Here is a 23,218-nt window from a genome sequence, read left to right on the forward strand (position 1 = left end):
AAACTATATATAATACAAATGGTTTATGTATTTATAACCTTAAAAGATATGTAATATATATGAACTAAGTATATACAACCAAAAAACTAAGTTACAAATGTACATATAGTATTGAGATGTTGTGGAAGAGGGTATTAAAATATAAAATACATATGGCTGTTGCTTCTCAGCCAGCTAGTTCCCATTTGTACCTGAGGTCCATTTCCACACTTCCTAGCCCATTCTCTATCCCACTAGACAGACCTTTTAACCCACATCTGCCCATGCATGTAACCTCTGTCCCCAAGCTTCCTCTTGAGTTTAGCTGTGGCACAGCCAAGGGAGAAAGAACTAAGAGGATGAGAAGGAACAAGCCTGGGGAAGTGTTTGTTCCCAGGGCTGTTACCAAATGTCCTCAGCTGACATATTCAGCATTTTCACGTTTCCTCCCAACCTTACTTTTTGGGAAACACCTTCTTCCAAGCAATGGGAATTAGCTTTTTGAGACCTCATAAAGGCAGCATTCAATCTAGACAGGATTCTGTTACTCCACTCCTCATGCCCACATTTGTAAAGTCTCCATGGTGCCTCTCTTCATTCTTTGATAACAATGGTTTTGCTTTTATTTTTCCTATGGAGACTGTGATCAGTAGGGCCAAGGATACTATAATGACTCATAAAGCAGAGAAGTTTTATCAAAGGTCATATAAAAGGCAAAGAAACAAACAAAAACCTTAGTAGGGAGGAAGGAAACATGTGAACATGACACTTGTCTTTTTCTGTTACTGTATCTAGCCGAAAACTGTGGGACTAATTAAGATATTCTCAATTACCTCATCACTGGAAAATTACTGGAAGGGCACAGCATGCTAATGTTGCATATCAGATGAAAGTGATTGTTAGAGTTGAAATAAGATGTCTTGATAAAATGTCTGTGAAGTAAACAGTGCTGTTCATTTCAAAGAGTTGCCTCTGAACACTCCTTCAATTATAGTACCTTCAGTTATTGTATCTAAAAATAAATATCAAATTGCTTGAAAATAATCTTTGATTACCAAATACTACTAAGGATAAGAACAAATCCCGCCTAAGATGCTAAGCAATAGAGGAGAGGGGGCCCTATCTTGACTTGCCGTGTAATCAGACTGATAATCACCATAGAACCTTTATCCAGCAACTGATGGAAACAGAGGCAGAGACCCACACTGTACTAAGCTCCTAAAGTCTAGCTGAAGAGTGGTAGGAATGAGAATATGAGCAAAGAGGTCAAGACCATGGTGGGGTCACCCACTGAAACAGTTTACCTGAGCTAATGGGAGCTCACCAACTCCAGCCGGACTGGGAAGGAACAACTATAGGACCAAACTAGTTTCTTGAAATGTGGTTGACAGTTGCATGGCTGGGACAGACAGATGGGCCACTAGCAGTGGCACCAGAATTTATCCCTACTGAATGTACTGGCTTTTTGTGATCCTATTCTCTTTGGATGGATACCTTGCTCACCTAGATAGAGTAGGGAAGATCTTGGACCTTCCACAAAGTAATGTGCCTTACCCTCTCTGAGGATTAGATGGGGGTGGGATGGGAGGGTTGTGGAGGAAATGAGAGGTGGGGAGGGAGGGAGAACTTGAATTGGTTCATTTTTAAAAAATCTAATAAGTTAAAAAAACATATAATTCTGAATCTAATAAAAATAAATGGTTAGCAAGACAATTTATTTTATTGTCAAAATGACTGCTACCATTCAAATACAATCATTTGCTAATAATATCTGAATTACTAACTATATTCCCAAAAGTATTTTGATTAAAGGCAAGAATGTTAGCTATATATCTCAATGTTTTAAGATGATTAATATGCAATTAGGCAAAGATTTATGTACCAATTCAGAGCAGGTATTATTCACTAATTTGTATCATATTTGAAAATTAGTGATGCCTACTCAAGAAAAACTCATAACCTTTTAAAATAAATCCATAAAATCCTAAATTAGAAAATATATATTGAGAGTGGGTTGTGGGTAGAGGAAGCAATTAATATACCAAGAGTGAAACAAAAAATGATAAATACTAAAATCACAGAGGTCCTGCCCAGGTGATAACAAGTAGTTGGCTAAATACTGATAAATCTGTTTTATTTGCATGTGCCAGTTGCATTTTAGTTCCATTTCTGTTGTTGCTATAAAATCTTAGGACAAGAGAACTGTGGAAGAGAGGGGCTTTTGATAGGTCAGAATTCCACATTATAGTCTATCACTATAGTCAAGGGACTTGAAGCAGCACACTGCATTACACCCACTGTCAAAAAGACAGTCATGCATTTATCACATACATGAGAGTAGCCAGTTTGTTTTCTTTAGGGTCCCCTTACTGATGTCACCCTCTTTGGAGGTGGAATCTGCTACATCAATGAAGATAATCCTCCATGGATATGCACATAATCAATCTGATCTAGACCATCCCTCACTGAGACTCTGATTCTAGGCTGTTCAAGTTGACACTTAAAATTAATCCTCATTAATCCCAGCTCTCGGGAGGCAGAGGCAGGCGGATCTCTGTGAGTTCAAGGCCAGCCTGGTCTACAAGAGCTAGTGCCAGGACAGGCTCCAAAGCTACAGAGAAACCCTGTCTTGAAAAACAAAACAAAACAAAAAAATAATTAATCCTCATACTAGTAAGTGACAGGGGATGAATCTGGTCAGTCATATAATAGCATAATAAGTAAAATAACCCAGCTTGAGAATTCTAAACATGGTATTTTTGAGACAGGCTACTAAAGTAACCTAGGAAGACTTGGTCTTTATGATACACTTCCATCTATACTTAAGTGCCAGGATTACAAGCATTTGCAATCATGCCCATTTATTCAGAGTTGAAGATGAAATCCATGGACTTGCTAGGCAAGCATTCTATCAACTGAGCTATACCACCACTGCCTCTTTTTATATTTCAATTTTCTGTTTAAAATCCAACCTTATCTATATAAAAACTCAGTAAAATAAAATATATTTAATTAACAAAATAAAATAATAAATACAACTGATACCTCTAACCCATAATTCCAGGGATATGAAATAAGAATATTACAATTGATGATGCTATAAAATACACTTTTGGATCTTATTCAAAAGTGTAAGTTTACACACATAGTTTAAAAATTAAAATTGTCTTCCAGACCCCCTCTGTAATAAAATTTTATTATGATCATCCTTATGTTTTATGTTACTTTTATACTTTTCTCATAACAATGCTCTTTATATATTTATATCTATATTCCATGATTTATAATCTAACTCAGAGTGGGAGGGAAACAATAATCTCTATACATGATTATAGGGTTTTTTCCTCATCCCCTAAGTGGTTTTTACAATACAATATCCTGTAATATCTAGTTTGCATATACACATACATAGATATAGCATTACCAATTGGTAATAGAGTAATAAAAACATACTTTAAGCAGTTGGTAAGCTAGCAGTATACTAATATACTTGCTATTTTTGGCATCAGATTTCTGTGATCCATACTTAATTGTTCTTGATAACCTTTGCACATATTTACTTAATACTTATTCTTCATACTTGGATCCAGAAACCAAGTGTGAAAGTGTGTGTAAAAGCACCTCTTTTGTGCTTTTATTAAAATTAACGTTTCCTTTCTCCAGTTTTAAATTCTTATATTGGGAGATTTTTCACATATAATCTTCACAAAACATTTTGCTGCAAACAAAGATGGAATCTTCTCCTGCACAAGGATTCTGTCAGCTGTGTGTTACAGGTGAGGCTAGTTGCCTCCCCATCCATCAGCAACTCAACATATATTGAGTACTTCCTTGCTGTGTTTCTATTGTTTGTGCTTCATAGTGTATGAACATTATTAAAAATCTAAAATATATACTATTAGTGTCATCCGTTTAAATATTAATAAATAAATTTGGATGATAAATACTTGTATGTTGACAAAGTTTCTGTCACTCCCAGTCCTGCAGCTACTTAGTCCCAAAGATATACACAGAGGCTTGTATTAATTATAAACTGTTATTCTTATTAGCTCAGGATTATTATTATTGACTAGCTCTTAGGACTTGAATTAACCCATATTTTTTTGTTTGTGTTTATCCACATGGCTTATTACCTTTTCTCAATGAGACAGTCTCATCTTGCTTCCTCTGCATCTGACTGGTGACTGTATCTCTGCCTTTTCTCTTCCCAGAATGCTCCTGGTCTGGTTGCTCTGTCTATACTTCCTCCCTGACTACTGGCCAATGAGCATTTTATTAAACCAATATGAGTGACAATCTTTACAATGTACAAGAGGATTATCCCACAGCACTTATGGAAATGCAAGTTAATTAACTGTGTTAATTCCTAGAGAAACTATAGTTTCTTATGGCTAAATGTATGATATATGACTTTCATGATTTGAGTGATAGATGCTTAATGTGATGTTTGATTAAGCTAGTCATTAGCAGTGTCACTTAAAGTATAAGTGAAACAGCAATGAATTTATCACTAGTAATTTGCTTTAAGCAGTAATTAGTATTCATTAATTTAATAATAAATATCACTTACATATTATTTTCCTAAGTAGAATCCTTATTATTTTCCTCATATTGAAATCATTCTGACATTTCAAAAGATAAAATTTAAATTGAAGGGTTATTTGATACTGAGAACATCACAAGCTCCCATCAATCAAGTTCTTATAGGAGTATAATGACATGATAAAGACTGTTGATCAAGGAAACGAGCTAAATTGAAAGCATGAAAGGTGAATCCCTGTGGATTGTACCCAAACACGATCGCTTATTGATGCAAATAAAAACTCAAGTGTTTTAGTGGAATTTGAAATCGCAATCACTGGCTGAATAGGTGGTATTAGGGGAACGCTGTTCTGTTGTCATGGGAAAACCCTTGCTGCAGCCTTCTGGTGTGCCTGCCCTGTACCAAAAAAATGATCTTATAGAAATTTGACTGAGTGAAGTTGCTCTTTTTTTTATTTTTGTGATATTGAAGAAACCAAACCAAAACAAAATGGATTTTTAAAATCCTAGTTTTTAAAAAAAATACATTGCTGCAACTTTCCCCATGAGTACACAAGTGTTCATACTGGTAACACACACCTGGCGTAATAAAGAGGGGAGAATAAGAGTGGTTTATTGAATGCAAGTGTTTATCAGTGCTGAGAACACTTCAGTAAGCTCCAGCATATTTAATTAGGATTGGGTGTTCTTACCCTCACTAATTTGAAGGTGCTGTCCTCCCTTCCCTCATGAGTGCTGCAATGATCCTTAGCAGAAACACATGACATGATTTCCTAAATGTCTTCATTAGTAACGAGACGGGGTGAGTCAAATCCTTTTGCTAGTAAACATTCACCGCTGGAGCTGTTTCCTCTAACACAGCCTGTGTGTATAAACAGGTCGGTGGGGTGGGTGTGGATGCATATGAACGGCCAGGAACACGTACAGTGTTCCTCCTCAGGCACCATCCACGCTGATGGTTGAGACAGGACCACTCACCTTGTTGGAAGGGAGTAGGCTATGCTGGTTGAGCAGTGAGTTTGGGTGGGGAGGATAGGGGATTTGGGGAATCTCCCTGACTCTGCATCCCAGATACTATTATTACAGGACCAAAGCATCACCACACGTGGCTTTTTTTTAAATCTAGGTTTGGGGGATTGAATCCCTGTCCTTGTTCTTGAAAGGCAGGTATTTAGTCAAAGAAAGCTGCTTCCCCAGTCCACACTGATTTTTCTAAGGAACTGGGACTTCTCTGTCACTTCAGCAGTGCTCTTAGTGAACACAGTCTTTTATGTGAACCCCCCCCCCCACTTACTTACAGCTCCAGAACAAGAATCTGGATAAGTCTGGATATAATCAATCTCCCTCATTTTTATGGTAGATTTAAAATGAACACATTACCATTTGTAGACAGCTGACCCTTGACTATGTAAGTTATCCTTTTTGATTAAAACAAACAAACAAACCTCAAAAGTACATGTAAAATCTCAATCCCTCTAATACTGTAATCTTTGGTCTTCTCTTTTAATTCAGTGCTGGAGATCAAATCCAATGTCTTTCAATGGCTGGATGAACACTTTACTACTGAGGGACAGCCTTAGACCATCTATTCAAGCTCACAGGGAAGGGATAACTATTAATAATCTAGTGTCTTTGATTGCAAGGATGTGAAACTGGTTTTAGTATAACAATATAAAATGAACATTTTTCTCTGACAGTGACTAGAAGCCTGATTTGCCTTGCTGGAAGCACAGAATCGCATGCAAGTTCAAAGCTTAATTTATTTGAACATTCCCTCAACATTAATATTTGGTTTATTCAATTTTCCATCCCCTCTTCCATGGCCTTGGACTCTCTCTTTAGCAGAAGATGGCCTTGAATTTCTAATCTTTTTTGTCTCTACCTCCTATATTTGGGGAGTGCATACATGTCTCACCACAGCTAATTTTTATTCATTGCTGGAGATAGGGCCCATGCTTCACCCAGGTTAAGAAAGAATTCTTTCAGTAGAGCTACCTGTAGAATCCTTGGATTTCTTCTTTTGCCAATAACTCTGAGTCGAACATTATGTTATACAGGGAAGCAAATATCAGGCAGTGTATAAGAGCACTTCAGTTTGTGATTTAAAATGGTGAACTTTAAAGTGTTATTTTGTTTTCATGTGTTAAAACAAAACCACATCATACCACTAATTATAAAGAAAAAGAACAACATGCTATATTAATAGGAAATGAAAAGTGATTTTCCAGAACTTCAGTATACAAATATTTAATTAAGGCTACATTAAAATAAAAAAGGCTAATTTAAAGACTCTTTATTGTTAGCTGTTGCCAGACTAATTTGGAGACTACTTTTTTTACATTTTGTTTTTTAGTTTTCAGGAGTTGAAGACTGACGCCAGCACCATTCATCGGGACTCACTCAATAGGCACAACTCCTGCAAGCGGTCAATGTCCATGTTAAACAAAATGCAGACTGTGCAGACCATACATATCTTGAACATTATTAGCAAACCACAGCAACACAGTCATTCCTACACACTTTGCACACACGAGCAATGGAAAGCTAACATGCAGTGTGATAATACAATGCTTGTGAAAGTTCTTTAAAAATTGGTATCAGTATTAAGATCCCAATATCATGTTAATTTCCAGAGACTGGGTTAAAAAACAGACCTAATATTTGTATTATTATTTAATTTTAAAAAGGTGACTCATGAGTGCTGAGTTGTAGCTTGGTAGGAGAGTGCCTCCCCAGCATTTTCAAAGCCCCACACTCCACCCCTAGCACCACCAAATAAACCAACCAAGCAAATAAACGAAATAACAACACATCTCAGACTGCAGGTCTAGCTCAGAGTAGGAGAGAACATTTACGAGGCTCAAAGCCCTGAAAACAACCCACCATTGCTAAAACTCGAAGAAAAATTATAAATCACCAATTAATTCATTTAACATTTAAAGACAAAATAGCATTCTGTGATTACATGCTGGGGATACATCCAAATTACAGCATATTTGTATCCCCATTGATACACTGGCAAACATATAAATAAATGATAGAAACAAACAGATATGAAGAATAATAAGAACAGAACCATGAAGATGGAGGGATGGTTCAGCAGTCCATGGTGCTCTTGCTGAGATCAGTCCCTAGCACCCACATGGGGAAAGCTCGCGTTTGCCTTTAACTGAAGTTCCAGGGTATCTGTTGTACTGTGGCAGCACTAGCAGTCCACATGTGCACACATAGACACCACACACACTTTAAAACAAAATACATCTTTAAAGATAAAAAGTAAACCCATTACAATGGGAGGTAGAGGCAAGGGAACCCCCCCCACACACACACACTAAGTTCATAGGTTCGTTATCCAGATGCATACAGAAAAAGGGACTCTATCTCAAATAAAATAAAAGTGACAGGTTTGTTAGTTTTCTCGTCAGCTTGACATAAGTGGAACCATCTTAGAAGAGAGATCCTCAACTGAGAAAATGGCCAATGGCATAAAGAATCTGATAAAATTGGCCTGTGTCCAGGATTCTGGAACATTACATTAATGAATGATTGCTGCAGAAGGGCATAGGGCACTGGGGGTCATATCAACCCTGGGCAAGTAATCCTGGGCTGAGGAAGCAATGGGATGCAAGCCAATGGGCAGCACTCCTCCATGTCCTCCATGTTCTCTGTGTGTCGTCTCCTGTCTTGAAGTTCCTGCCTTGCTTGAGCTCCTGCCTGGGCTTCTCTCCCTGATGGGCAGTGATTGAGACGTATGTGAACTAACTTCCCTGGCAGAGGACATTTCAAAACCACCTAATATTAATTCTTTCACATGGTTATTTACATTCGTTCTTGTGCAGGCCTAAAATGAAGAAGAGCAAACGAGCCAGAGAGAAAGAAAAGGTGTGTAATTTAGAGAGAAAAAGGAAGGTAGCATGCTCAACATTCCATCAAAGCCTGTTTCTGGAAAAGAGGTTGCGATTGGTAAGGTGATTAAGAGGGTTAAGGAGATTCTTGATTTGCACTGGAATATGGGGAAGGGTGACCTCACTACAAGCCCTCACCTAGCTAAGCTTCAAGTGTAAAAGGAAAAAGCCTAAGAAATTTTCTGCTCCTACAGGGAGAAAACAAACAAAAGCTGGTGCTAATGTAATTCAAGATGGACAGTGTCCACTCCAAACTGGCAGCCAAATAGTAGTGTTGTCCATTTGCTGCTGGCTTAAGAGTCACAAAGGATGCAAGAGGTAAGGGGTAGAATCTCTGTAGTTTCAGAGAGCTGCTGTAGCAGGGCAAGCCATGGCAGGAGAGTCCCTATGTGAAGGCTGTGAGATTTGCAAGAGGCCCTGAGAGAGCACTGTGTTAAACTGTGAAGATGAAGCACAGGTCATCTTAGAGACCTTGAGATATAAGAAATGCCAGAGTCATGAGAAAACTGCCAAGGACAGCTGCATGCAGGCAGCTCAACAGAGAGATGCATACTGCAGCCAGCAAAACTGGAGGGACAGCGTCACATAAGCCCTTTGATATCACACAGAGACCTAGTGAATTTGGGGTTTGCTCTGCTTGGTTTCAGTCTTGCTTTAATCCAGCATTTCCTCACTCTGCCCCATTCCTTCTGTTTGGAATGGCAATATATATTCTGCACCAGAATATGCTGGACGTAAGTAATTTGCCTTTTGTTTTATAAGGCGTTCTGGTTAAGAGATTTCTTTGACTCACTGAATAGATTTCGTACTTTTAAACAATGTTAAGACTGAGAAACCATGGGACTGGAGATCAATATTAGCTGGAAAAGGGAGTGTGCCTTTTCTAGGAGAGGACTGTGTTAGAACATTTAACAAAAACAATGGAATAGGCCTCTTTCAGGTAGAAGTCAGGGTGACTAGTGGCTATTCTATGAATTAAAGGACAAATAAAGTAACCAAGTCATTCTTAATTTGAAATCAGTTAATTAAGATCAGTAGAGGCACAAACAGTCTCAAGTTCAGGGCTTAGGCTAGCAATACTTACTTAAAAGACTTAAAATATATACTATTTTTTTTTATTTTTCATGAACAATAAGTTTTAATAAGATAGTTCATCTAGAATAAAATGAACCATGAGATGAAAAATAAAATTTCATGATAAAAATACCTGTGTGTAGTTATGTACATATTCTAGTAACATCTCTATCAGTAGCATCAATTAGTTGATGATGAAACAGTTATTGTATGCTAAAATCCACAATTAAGATTTTCCCTTAAAAGAATAGACCAACAATAACAGAAAGCTTTGTGATATATCTATTTATTTTGTTAATCAAATGTTGTTTTATTGCACAATTATACTGCCAATATTTAACAACAGGCACAGGAAAATGTCAACCCCCTAAACCATAAATACTGCAAATCAATTTCTCTAAATCTTACATGAATTTATTCGCAAACTTATGCTTTAGCTCTCTGACATTTAAGTATGGAATGTAGAGCAAATGTTTAATAAGGCTTCCCCCAAATCCATTAATGCTCACACCCAATCAAAATGAGAAATATTTAAGCATGAGACACACACAGGGGACTCTGAATTATAAAGAATGCCTGAGAAAGCCTCCAGAAAATTAAAGATAGTATGAACAGTAGAAAATGGAATTTTATTTTTTAAAAAATTTAGTAAATCTGTACCAAAAACCTGATTATTTCCTGTTTTGCCAATGTACAAAATTACATAAAAAGTCTACTAAGGAATTTTATATTAGTAAATGGAAGATTCTCATACTGACAGATGCAGGATCAAATAAATAAATAAGTACATAAAAAAATAAATGGTGAAGCATACTTACACTATTTCTGATAAAACGAATTCTTTATAAAAATATATTTCATTAAAGAGCCATTCATTTTTCTAATTAAACACATATAATTTGAAATCTACAGAAACTAATGAATTGGAAAGATTGTACACTAAATCCTTTTGCTTTGACCTCCTTGGCTGTTCTGCACAAAGAACATTAGCATGATCAGGCAATTGTAAACAGGGTAAGACATATAGAGGGAAGCTATCAATCCATTACCGCTACTATTCTAACAGGGCAACACCACCATCTAGTATGAGAGCCTGATAATAAACTGTCTGAGAAATGTCACCATATTCAGTGAAGTGGAGCACTGTATCTTTTTCACTTCCTTCCCATTCCAGTTTCTGTATTCTTGTAAGAATTATAGGCTCATCTGCTTCAGCAGATTTCCATACGTTTGAATCACAGAGGATAACAATTTTCCCTAATAGATCCAATTATACATTCATCAAAATAATTGTATTTTCTCTGGGCTTCGTTTTCTTGAATCCAGATATTAAATTGTGTAACTAGTCCAGCTGTGTGTCTGGATAAGGTCTTATCCCATGGGGTAAACAGAGCATGTGAGAAACTGTGTTGTGGCATGCAGTATTCTGTGTCTATCTGTTATTATCCCCAGTCTAGATTTGGCTATAGTTTTTACAGACTTTTGTACCTAACATGCATTCTGTATTTCCCTAAAGGAAAACAATATTTACAACACTTTCCAAATGTATTAAAAATACAGTTCTTTTTGTTTTCATTCAAATTGGTTATGATTTAGGAAAAATGGATTTTGGAAACTTCTGGAGGTTTTAGCAAAGTACTTTGTTCTAATTTTTATCATGAGAAAGCAGCAAAATATATAATTTCCTGAGGTTGCCATAGAGGAAAGAGACACAAACAGATTCCTTTTTAAGAAATGGGAAAATCAAGGGAAAGTCAGCTGGGACAAGGAAGCAAAAATCATGGCTCAAATTTAAGTGTTTTCATAGGAAGGGGGCAGGGGCTAGTGCCAGGGCCACCTGTCGTGGAAATAATCGTATGTGCTTTTGCCAGCCACTGAGCCAAGTGGCAAATATTCTACAAAAATAAGGTAGAATATTAAGATACACATGAAGTTAGGGAAATTATAACTAGAATTTGTGGATTATATAGGTAACACAGAACCACATCCTTTAAGGAAAAATAGACATCATACAGAATCACATCCTTTAAAGGAAAAATAGACATCAATTTCAATTCTTAAAACTGTTATCAACTTCAGGCATACTTTTGCCTTTCTCTTCAACAAATGCATGCTGTTCTGGGCCATTTCATGGTAGAAATCCATTCCTCTTTTTTTCTAGCAAGGCCAGTATCATATGGTATCATATGTGTAATTTCACTAAGAAAGGAAAACTGGAAATTCTGTATTTCAATGTTTCAAAGTTTGACCCATGCATCTCTTCTCTTGGCTAACTGCAGAATGTATTCTTTAAGTATTAGGAGTGTTCCATCTTTGGACATTGCATTATGAGTCCATCTACAGGTGTGCTGGGTCTCATTCGCAGCCTTTGCTGCGATGCATGCAGCCAGGCTGGATATCCTTGTAAAAATCGAGTTATTACAGCTTTGGGTGTGCTCTGGGTCCATCTGAACCATAGACACTGAGGTGGATGTCCTCCAACTGGATTCAACAATTAATATCAGAATTAGGGGTAGTTTCATGATTATTCCCCAATGTTGCACAGGGGAATACAAACAGTTCTGCCCCATGCCACAATAGAAGATGAGCCATTTGCTAACACCTTATCTAACACTTAAATTTGAGAGTCCCCTGTGATAGGCCCTTCCCACATCACATATGCAGACATTCCTTGGCCAAATGATATAGACCGATGGGAAAGTAGATTTGGAAAACTGTGCATCAATGTTACCCTGACTCCTACTTCTGCTGGCAAAACTCTTTTGTCTCTAACCTAAATTTACATAGTTTTCTGCCAATGATTGTCAAATTGTGATAGGCATTTTATTATTATAAAGTCAGGGTGAAATACCATCCTCTTTTATTACTGAATTAAAGCTTTAGCACTGACCCCAAAGAGGCACTACCAGTTTTCACTCCTATTTTCAGAAAGATGTTTTAGCCATAAAGTTTATTCTAAGGTTGTACAAGTGGCCAGTTAGGAAATGACTTCAGTTATATACCTAGTAGTGTTAAGCAGAAGTAAAGACACTTACGTTGTGTTAAGGAAGCACAATATTACATATCCTTGTGTAATGAAGACACAATTCACTCCATTGCCAGTAAGAAAACAAAGACTACTGTGTATTGTCCACGGTGCTGTTGCAAAGGATTCTTTAGAGGAGTGGTTCATAATCTAAGATGGCAAGCCTTGCCAACTTTCTAACATCCTGTGATTGCTCTACACACTTACCTATAAACACAGAAAAAACTATTAGCCACATACTTGAAATTCTTGTTTCCACTGGTTGCTAAAATCTCCAAATCACATGCCTATCTCGAAACAATTATAACCGGAAGCTTCCATAGTATGCCAGCTTTACCAATGCTCATTCTGGTGTCTATCTGCTTATTCACAGCCGTTTTCAAAGAGGGGAGACCCAGGCAGAAGTTACACTTAGCAAGGAGCAGTGTGTTTTTAAGGTAGCATCTATTTTTTTTTTCTGCTAAGTGAAAAGTAACTATGTAAGCACTCCAATTTCTAGGCAATGAAGCAAATGATACAATCACAGAGCCCGGAGCAGCTGCCCTAGAACTCCTGGTATAAAACCTAGCCAGTCTCTCATCATTGAATTCACAAATCTGTCACCAGAAAATGCCAGTGAAGTACATACAATTATTAAATGTTTCAATGCCTATTTTCCCATGACTCAAATATAGAATAAAAATTTCACTTAAACATATGTATAAAGCATAGGCATATTTTTAAGATTAAATAATGTAGAAACTTTATGACCCTTAAGATTGACATCAATGACAATTCCAAACACAAAGGAAAAGAAAACACTCTGTTTATACTAGTCTTAATGCTGTTTAACCAATACCTCTTTAGAACTGTGACACTCAAAATTGGCTGTTTTGATATAGTAAAGCGAAGGCCATGTTTGTCGTGAATAGTGCAATGGACTCCATATCACACAAAATAATCATTATGCTTAGTCCTCATTTATCTACTCATTTTGTTACAGTTTGTTACAACTGGGAACTGGAAGTGACGGCGTCTTCTTTGCATGAAAAGAACTTTATTGTGGGGCAAGAAGCGAAGCTTTGCGTGGCTGTCCTATTATTGATGCTGTCATTACCCATGGCAACAGCAAAAAGATAACATCTCTGAACCTGACCAGATGAGAATACTTCTTCACTTTTTCCCTGCTGAGTGAAAACTCTGTTTTCATCAACACTACAGAATATATCAGTGGACCTAATGGAATCTGGCAGTCCATCTTACACAGTGTCATTAGGTAACAGAGAAACCGGAGACGGCATTACTCTCAGCCATTTTGATGACTGTTTCTTTTCCTTTCAATTTGAACAAATACCTTGAAAGTCTTTTTAAAATTGTATGCTTTTAAATCTGGTTTTCTCTTAGGACAGTCTGTCCAGAAAAAAATCAGTGTTTTAACTAAATGCTAACAGAATAAAACTAATTAGATAGTGAGTCATAAGACTATACTACTAATGAAGTGAATTGTATAATATATCATATTCACCAAAGCACACAAAATCAGTAAAAAATATATCTAGAAAAATGCTTTACATAGATGACATAAATAAAAAATTAAGTCATAATTTTTAAAGTATGCATTTTGAATAAACAGTCCTATCATCAAAAGGACTTTTTGAATATAGTCATAATTATTTTCTATAAACAAATGCTAGTAATTTATTTGAAAAATAAATAAATATTTATATAACCGCATGAAATTAATGAACATATACATGCTGTAATATGTGTGTGTGTGTGCGCATGCGTGTGTGTGTGTGTGTGTGTGTTGTGTGTGTGTGACTTGAATGAAAATGTCCCCCCATGGGCTGAATAGAGTGTGGCATTCTTAAAATGTATTTTCTTGTTGGAGTAGGTATGGCCTTGTTGGAGGAAGTATGTCACTGAGTGTGTGTTTTGAGGTTTTCAGATGCTCAAGGATCAGTGTTGCTCTCATTTCCTGCTTCCTTCATGTTTGGATGTAGTGCTATCAGCTATTTCTCTATCACCATGTCTGCCGGCAGGCCTTGTGCTTCCCGCCCTGATGTCAATAGACTAATCTCTGAACTGTAAGCCAGAGAGAATTAAATATGTTTTATAAGAGTTTCCATGGTCATGATATCTCTTCATAGCTATAGTAACTCTGACTAACAGACACACCCACACATGCACGCATGCACTGACATGCATATATTTGCATGTATGTATTACAATGCACTAGAGGAAAATAGGGGATAGATATTAGACAATGAGAGAGAAGGGCCAAGACATCTATAAAACCTTTAGACCTCTGTACTTTTCTGGGTTTTTTTTTCTTTTTCTTTTTTTGTGAACTGAATTTGCTTGTGTTGGGTAGGCACTTCTGAATCCATTGCATCCTACTAAACTCTGCAGTGACGCCTTCTGCGTGAGTGAATAACAGGACAATAGGTATCTGAATCTGAGCAATATAAATTTGAGCTTATAGTCTTATCATTCATAGCATCTTATGGAAAACAAAGAGAAATGCCATTTCTAGAGACAAAAAAAAAACTAACTTAAAGACAGTTACTGTTTGAAGCAATACTGGAGAGTGAGAAAAGGAAGCTCTTACTGGGCATAATGGACTCTTTTGCACATGTGTGTATCTGTTTCTTTGCTTTGCTCATATTTCTTCCTGCTTTGGCATTCAACAGCTGTGTAGCTTGTCACCCCCAAACCAAGGTACTTTGTTTTCACCCTCCACATTTCTCCTTCCTTACTTTGTTAGATGTCAACAGTTTACTTCTCTTTCCTTAGTTTTCTAGATGTCAACTATTAAAGAAATGAAAAAATTTTCTCACTTAATAAATTTATAAATAGCAGATTTTCAAACAGTAAAAAAAACGGACATTTTAGAAAACTGAAGGAAGTGTATTTCAATAGCTTAAGTTTCTATATTGTATGACTATATCTGAATCAAAAAACAGCAGAAGTTTATTTCTGGCTTACTAAAATGTTAGCCACCTAGTGTACATGATGAACCATTATTACCATATAAATCAATCATATGATTTTTAGAATGAATCAATGACTGACTGCCTCTGCTTACCAGACATGGAACCAGAGGCTTGGAATAGTAATGACGCTTGCCTTGGGCTCAGTAGTTATAGAATTCCATATATAGTGTCTACTCATAAATTCTGCTTTGGCTTCCTGAAGTTTCACATGCACACAATATCTCTAAAATGTAATAGTAATATATGAAATTTTAAAGAGTCCGTGAGACAAATGAAGAAGCCGATAGCCAGACTATAATGGTTGGAATGAGAAAATACTGATTCATATACAATATTCTCAGATTAACTCTTGTTCAGTAGTACTTCCTAGAAGATCTTCATTATGACTGGAATAGTCTTCATTTCCTCAGCCCTGAGGACTTGTAACATAAAAAGTACATTTATGTGTAAAACAGAAAAGAATAACAAAAGCCTATGAAAATGTCTGCTCTTGACATATTAATTTATTCTCCTTTGAACTTCTATGAAAATGACTTTCATCAGTTTATTCTCCATGAGACATTTCCCTGTATCATCAAAAATTTAATACATAAATATTCCATTATTTAGAAGTTCATGATGTGCTCTTTATTTCAGTTTCAGAGGTCATGAAGCAGAATACAGGAAGATGGATGTTAGAAATAAGAGAAGTCCCGTTCATCCCGTTATTCACCGCAGATCTTTCCTTTAAAGGGTAAATAAAAGAGATCTGAAGGAGAAAGCTAAGAGGTAGGAGGACGTGGAGACAAAGGAACAAAGAAGTGGAGATAAGGGAAGGAAGAAAGGCATGCAGGCACGTACAAATATAGGTGTGTTGGTGAACTCCTATTAATCCAGAATTCAGAAAGCCAGGGCAGGGGAATTTCAAGTTCAAGGACAGGCTAGAGAGGCTATATAAATTAAGATATATAGGATTAGAAAAGAAAGACAGTTTTTAAAGATAAAGTGTCTAAATATTAAAAAAATAAATGGCAATCACTGATGCTTATGCTAAATAAGAATAATCCCTACCAGATGCAATAGTTAGTATCATTTAAAAGTAATATGAATTTCAGTGTAACTTAGCAATACCTCCTGTAAGTTTATGAAAATAAAATACATATTTAAATATTTATGAGAAAATTAAGCTTCTTGAAAATTTGTTGCTTACATGTATACTTGAAGAAAATACTATTTCACTTAAATATTAAAGAAATATATATCACTGTTTTCTAAATTTGCATGAATATACTTTATCCATGATCCCCACAAAGTACAGATGCTCAGCAGGGTTTCTGGATGGTCCAGGTCAGCTTCAAGCTGATGACCCTCCTTTATAAGTTTCCATGGTCACAGCCATTATAGGTTTGTGAAAGCAGAGACATCATACATCATTGCTCCATTCATTCTTCAACTTTCCATACCCACAGGTAGATATTTTTCTTTTTAATTAGGAATACATTGTAAATCAAATTTTACCATACCATGCAAATTACCCCATTAAATATTAATAATGTTTAATTTTAGTGAATGTTTAAAATTACAAAGAATAAACTTGTTTTATGTTTATCTGGAATTGTATCTATATATGCATATATTTGTATATATATATATATATATATGTGTGTGTTTATACAAGTATAAACATTAGCATGGAAAATAACCAATATGGATTAATTTTTCTGTTCTGTCATAAGTTTTGTCAATTAAAACCTGTACACATTAAGTAAAGTGTTTATTAGCAACTCTCTGAACACAGAAATGTATTCTATTTAATTATTGTATTTGTGCTACATATAAAAAGCAGAAGACAAAGTATTTGACATAATAAAAAATAAAATATCAAAATTGGAATGATTTATTATATTCTACAGAGTCCTCACCACCATGATTCATGTTGACTGTTACACCATTCCATTATTCCTGGAGAAAAATTAGCTCTCTGTGGAGACACTGTGGAGACTTCATAAGATAAATATATCAAAGTTTTCAATTAGGAACAAGAAAATAATCCATAAATAAATTTTGTTTCATCAGCACGGTAAAAACACCATTTGAACTGAGACAATAGGTAGTCTGACCTGAGAGCCAGAATCACGCTAGTACCAGTGCAGCATGCACTCAGCCAAGCTTATTAGAAAAGGCAAAGCAACGTTACCACAAATTAAAGTCACACATCAAGCCTTTCAAGTCAATGCTTTTTAAAGGATTTCCAGGGTGGCTAACTTCAGCAGCAAAGCACAGCTATTTATCTTCCTCAATATTCTGCATTTAAGAAAAGAAAAAAAAAACTCATCCTGTGTTTTAAGAAAAATGTTAGAAAATGAAGTTATAGGTGTAATCTTTGAGCATAACTGAAAGACAGAATCCCCAAACCACATCTGAGTGAAGGGAAAAGAGCAAAGTCAAATGCAACCCTCATACATCTTCTTTCTTTGCTGTTCTTCCACTGAAGCCCACTGAACAAGAAGCCAGAGAAGACAAGGCGGGAGGGACTTACAAGAAGCAGAAGAAAGATATACTCTTAACAAATACTTAGAAATAATAAAAAAAAATACCTATGTAGCTCAGTGCAGGCACTACTGGGAAGAGATTTCAAAGTAAGGGCAAATTAAAGAGTCACATGCCACTTAAACACCAGGCACAACCTACAGGCCAACAAGATTTGAAGAGTTAGATGTAATATGCAAGTGAACTCCTCTAAAATATCTAACTCTTGTAAGAAGATAAAGAAGAATTGAAAAGTAAAAGTATTAAACAATAGTTACTGGTGACAATGAAGAAATAAATGTAAAAGAAATTATAGGCCCTGACAAAACAAGAAGGCAAAACGAAGTTAGAGAGCTCGCAGTCTTCCACTGATGCCTCTGTGTGGGGGTGAGGGCAGAGTTAACATGGAATTCTGGATAGAGCTACAGTGCAACCGAAGTAGGAGGAAAGGTGAAGTCCTTACCGGGATGGAGCAGAAAATTAGAACTGAGAATGCACAAAAAACAACTACAAAAATCTCTATCACAAAATGGATTAAAAGCTATAAATGAAAACACAATTTAGAATTAAATATTCTCATGCCATTATAGGGTCATGTGCAAAAAATAAAGCACTTTGAATCAGAAATTTAAAATTCAAAGCCAAATATTAAAAAAAGTAATTAGTAAGTGAAAACTGAGACTGTTAGCCTCAGAAAACAATGAGAAGAAAAATACAAAATTAAGTAAATATTAAATATTCAGAATACATTAGACATGGCCAGTTTAAGCAATGGGTTCAAAACTCTGGTCAAAGATAAGGCTAAGAACTCCTGCTAGATAGATTTTAGTCAATAACAATAGCCCATGGTATCCTAACTTTCATGTCAGTAATCTCTTCTCAACAGGAAAACCCAGAGACTGTAGGTGACAAGAAAAAGAGGGGGAGGGGGCATAGTAACAAAAATGAATAAAAGATACAAAGAGAAAGAGAGTAGTATAATGGAAGACTTGAAAAGAAATGTGAATTTTTCATATCATAACAAAGCTAGCATGGGTATGGGGAAAGAAAAACAGTTATCTACTGCTGGTAGAAGTGTAAACTACCAGTGTGGAAGCTCCTGAAAAATCTAGAGCTAGAGTGTAATATGATCTGGATGAGCACATCTTTTTTACCACATGCACAAAGACCTCTTGGATCTTACTCTGGAAATCATTGCTCACTCATGGTTATTGCTGCTCTATTGACAACAGTCAAGATACAGAAAGCCCTTCAACTGATGACTGGATAAAAATGTGATACATAGACACAATGGAGTATTATTCAGATGTTAAGTATTAAATTCATTTAGCAAATAAATGGGTGCAAATGGAAATATCCCCTGAGAGAGTGAGGGAGCCCAGAAAGGCAAATATGACATGTTCTTTCTTATGTGTATTTATTAGCTTTGATATTTAGATATGTATATTTCATTTGGAATACACTTAAAGGTTAAGACAGTTGTAAAGGGCCATGTAAAAGCAAGGCATCTTTTAATAAAGGATAGAAATAATACAGTGATATAAAGGGAAAGGAAGATTTAGAGATGAGAAAATATTTTATGGTGGGGGTGGAAGAGTAGAGTGGAGGAGAGAATAAGGGGAAGGTTATTTAGTTACTAACACTAAAGGCCATTTGAAAAGGTCATATGAAAAACTACTATTGTAGAAGCTCCCTAAAACATATACAAAATCCACTTATAAGAAGAGTTTAAAGTAGTTATCCCTCAACAAATGTACAATACTCTAGCTAAGAACCACATGGTAGGAAAAAATCAATACAAAAAATAGTACAGAAATATGGTACTTTTTTTATATTGTTAATCAGGGTTCCCATAGAATTTCCCCCAAATTATAGGCTATTGTCATTGCGCTCTTGAATACTACTTAGACTTGATGGTAAGAACCTGCTGTTGAAGATACCACATCTTTGAGTCACAGAACATGGAGAAATTAAGCTGGTATGAAGATAAAGCTTTATCCCTACCGGTTAGCTTCCATTTTGTTGGAAGGTGCACATTCTCCTCTACATAGATAAAAGAAAAAAAGTAATCATTGATCTTTTTCATTTCAGAACACTGTGAGCTATGATAATGACAGTCATGGCAAAATATGCCCACTTGTGATAAAATTACACAAATGTTTCAGGAGTAACTACCTTCTTTCTGATTGGATTTCAGGCCCACTCCATGAGATGAAACTCAGGGATTGGATAAGTTAGGAAACATAGGGTAAAACCAAGTACTATCATTTTGCTAAATGAACATAGTGTTTAAAAGACTACTAATGACTCATTGCTATATCCACAGTAAGTCCTTCAGTCCTCATCAGAGAAGCTTATTCTTGAGGTAGATATTAACTAACAATGAGATCAATCACTGGTCAACCTATAGAAGAAGTAAGACTAATATATTCAGTCCTAAATGGGATATTTATTTTATATTCCTGACACCAATACTCAGGGATCATTGAGTATCAAGAGGCAGAAAGATTAGTCAACTAGAAACAGTGGATAATAACATAGAAATGTTTTCAGGAAACAACAGGGCCAGCTCACATTTAAGATCACAGTAACTAAGACAGCATGTTCAAAACCTGCAAAGAATCAAGCCAGGAAAAACATCAACATGGAGGTGGGTATGTGGCATGAAGTCCCACCCCTAGCTGAGGGATTAATGGTATTTGTTGGTTAACAGAAGAGGGAGAGTCAGTTTCCTGTATAGTTATGATCTGGATAGTAGATCACTTTGCAGAGCAGGTCCTTCTGTCAATAGCATATGATCAACACAAATGGACTCAAAGGCGTTAAAAACAAAACAGAACAAAACACACAGAGAGAAACTTGGGTGGGTAAATCTGGGTATATTTGGAAAAAGTTGGAGAAGAGGGTGAATATAATCAAAAGACATTGTATGCCGGGCGGTGGTGGCGCAAGCCTTTAATCCCAGCACTCGGGAGGCAGAGGCAGGCGATTTCTGGGAGTTTGAGGCCAGCCTGGTCTACAAGAGCTAGTTCCAGGACAGGCAACAAAGCTACAGAGAAACCCTGTCTCAAAAAAAACCAAAAAAAGAGACATTGTATAAAATTCTCAATTTATAAAAATGCTACTTTAAAAATATAAAAAGGCAATGCAACAGCAGTGAAAAGTAAGGAGCCTACTAAGAAGACCGAACTGAACATTTTAAAATGGTTCCCTTTAAAAACCAATTTAGAAATTTAGAAAATTATTCTGGAACACAGCCTTTGAGATCAAAGAAAATATTCTTCAAGGCTGTCATGTATAAGTTAAAATAATTAATAATGGAAAAAATACTTAGACTACTACCAGAGATTTAAAACTGAATGCACTAAAGCAAGACAACCAGAAAGCAAAAGAATTCGGGGTGAGGGATAGACAACAGTTTCCAAATCACAGGGACAGCAGCCATTCGGCTGTCAGTCCTTGCAAAGCAGACACTACAAACATGTTTGCCTCAGAGCTAATAATGCACCAACCAATAACAGGAAAGAATAGCAAGAGAGAAGACTAAAATCAAATAACATCAATAACAGCAGTGGTAATTAACCCAGATGTTCAATTTCCACATCAATGTACTTACTTCCTATTAAGGCTAAGCTTTCTCCTTATTTTAGAGAAATCAAGGACAAACTAGAGATTCCAGACACAAAAACAGTCCATAGTTGACACAACTCAGTACCAAGTGGCCTCCAGAGCACAGTGTCAGCAAAAGGAGGATGAAGAAAGGACCAACCCAGTGAGGTATCTTGAGCAAGGCCACCTGAGAGAGGAATGGGATCATGTGTTGCTCAATTATAATCTAGATTCTTGCTTGATCTTTCAGCTATTCTGCAAACAAAGATATTGCTAATAATCAAAAACCATTCCATTAAAAGGGAACACTTTAAAGTATGTGCAATAGATTTTTAATGCCAACATATAGTGCATTATGGTATACCACATTATGTCATATCAAAATACATCTAATATATGCTGTGTGACAATCCAAGCTTGTTGAAATCAAAAGTTCTGTAGTGAAAACATTTAATTACACTGTAGCTCTTTGGTGAAAGTGGGCGTAAGTTTCTGTCAGGGATTCCTTTAAAACCTAAGCTAAATTTACAAGAGAAAGCAAAATGTCTGGATATTAAACATAGAAGTTTATTTTAAAAATACAAAAATTATTTATTGTGTCTCTGTATCATCCTCCAATGTTGTCTATGACTCCTTACAACACAGGAAGGGAAATTACATGTGTTTATTCCTTTATAGCATAGTCTCACTATGTAATTCATCTAGCTTTGAATTCTCTGCATCCCAAGTTGGACTCAAACACTTAATTGTTCTCCTTTTGCCTTCTCAGTTCTGGAATTATGGCATACACTGCCACCCCTAAATTATTTTTTATTGAATTGTTATTTTAAGGTTAGTCTACTATCAATATTGTGATGGAAATTGAGTGCTATTTGTATACTGCTAACATTCTGAGAACTAATGCACACACATGCTAACAGGGCTGCCCATATGTACCTCTCCTGAGTACTGCCCAATCCTATGCAGTGCCTTCTGTGATGATTTGTAATCAATTCTTTCTCAGTAAATATTTTCATAAACTAAGCTGTGATTTTGCAGCACTATACAACATAAAATGATCTCTTAACAATGTTCTACAATACACATTTACCAAGTTCCTTTACAATTGAGATAACTTAAAGTGTTATATAGAGTGTCATATGAAAACACCAAGTACATAATCATATAAAATTTATTCAAATAAAAATATTGAATAAATAGAATTTCACATAAATGTTTACTGTATTCTATTCAAGTTTTAATGTATTATAACTATTTTAAGAACAATTACAACTTGATAATTAATTTCATTGTTTTCCTTCATTTACATTATAAGAATTTACATACTAATTCAGAACTTTCCCAAATTCCAAAAGCAAATATAGCATTGAAATCACCTTAAATGCTGTTTCTAATTAGTACATCTATAGTTTTCATGTATTCATTCCCAGAGCACACTGGCTAAAAATACCAGTAGGGTGTGTAGACCCAGTATCCTAGAGAAATTCAAAGTGTATGTATAACAAATGCTTTATTGCCGGGCGATGGTGGCGCACGCCTTTAATCCCAGCACTCGGGAGGCAGAGGCAGGCGGATCTCTGTGAGTTCGAGACCAGCCTGGT

At 36.0% G+C, this 23,218-nt stretch overlaps 1 protein-coding gene across 1 annotated transcript in view; it reads right to left on the minus strand.

Annotated features, from left to right (window-relative positions):
* Positions 1-23,218, minus strand: part of Ccser1 (coiled-coil serine rich protein 1) — a 949,444-nt gene that overhangs the window by 772,172 nt on the left and 154,054 nt on the right. The window lies entirely within an intron of this gene.

The sequence above is a fragment of the Microtus ochrogaster genome, linkage group LG3 (genome assembly GCF_000317375.1).
Source record: "Microtus ochrogaster isolate Prairie Vole_2 linkage group LG3, MicOch1.0, whole genome shotgun sequence".
In the NCBI taxonomy this organism is placed as follows: domain Eukaryota; kingdom Metazoa; phylum Chordata; class Mammalia; order Rodentia; family Cricetidae; genus Microtus; species Microtus ochrogaster.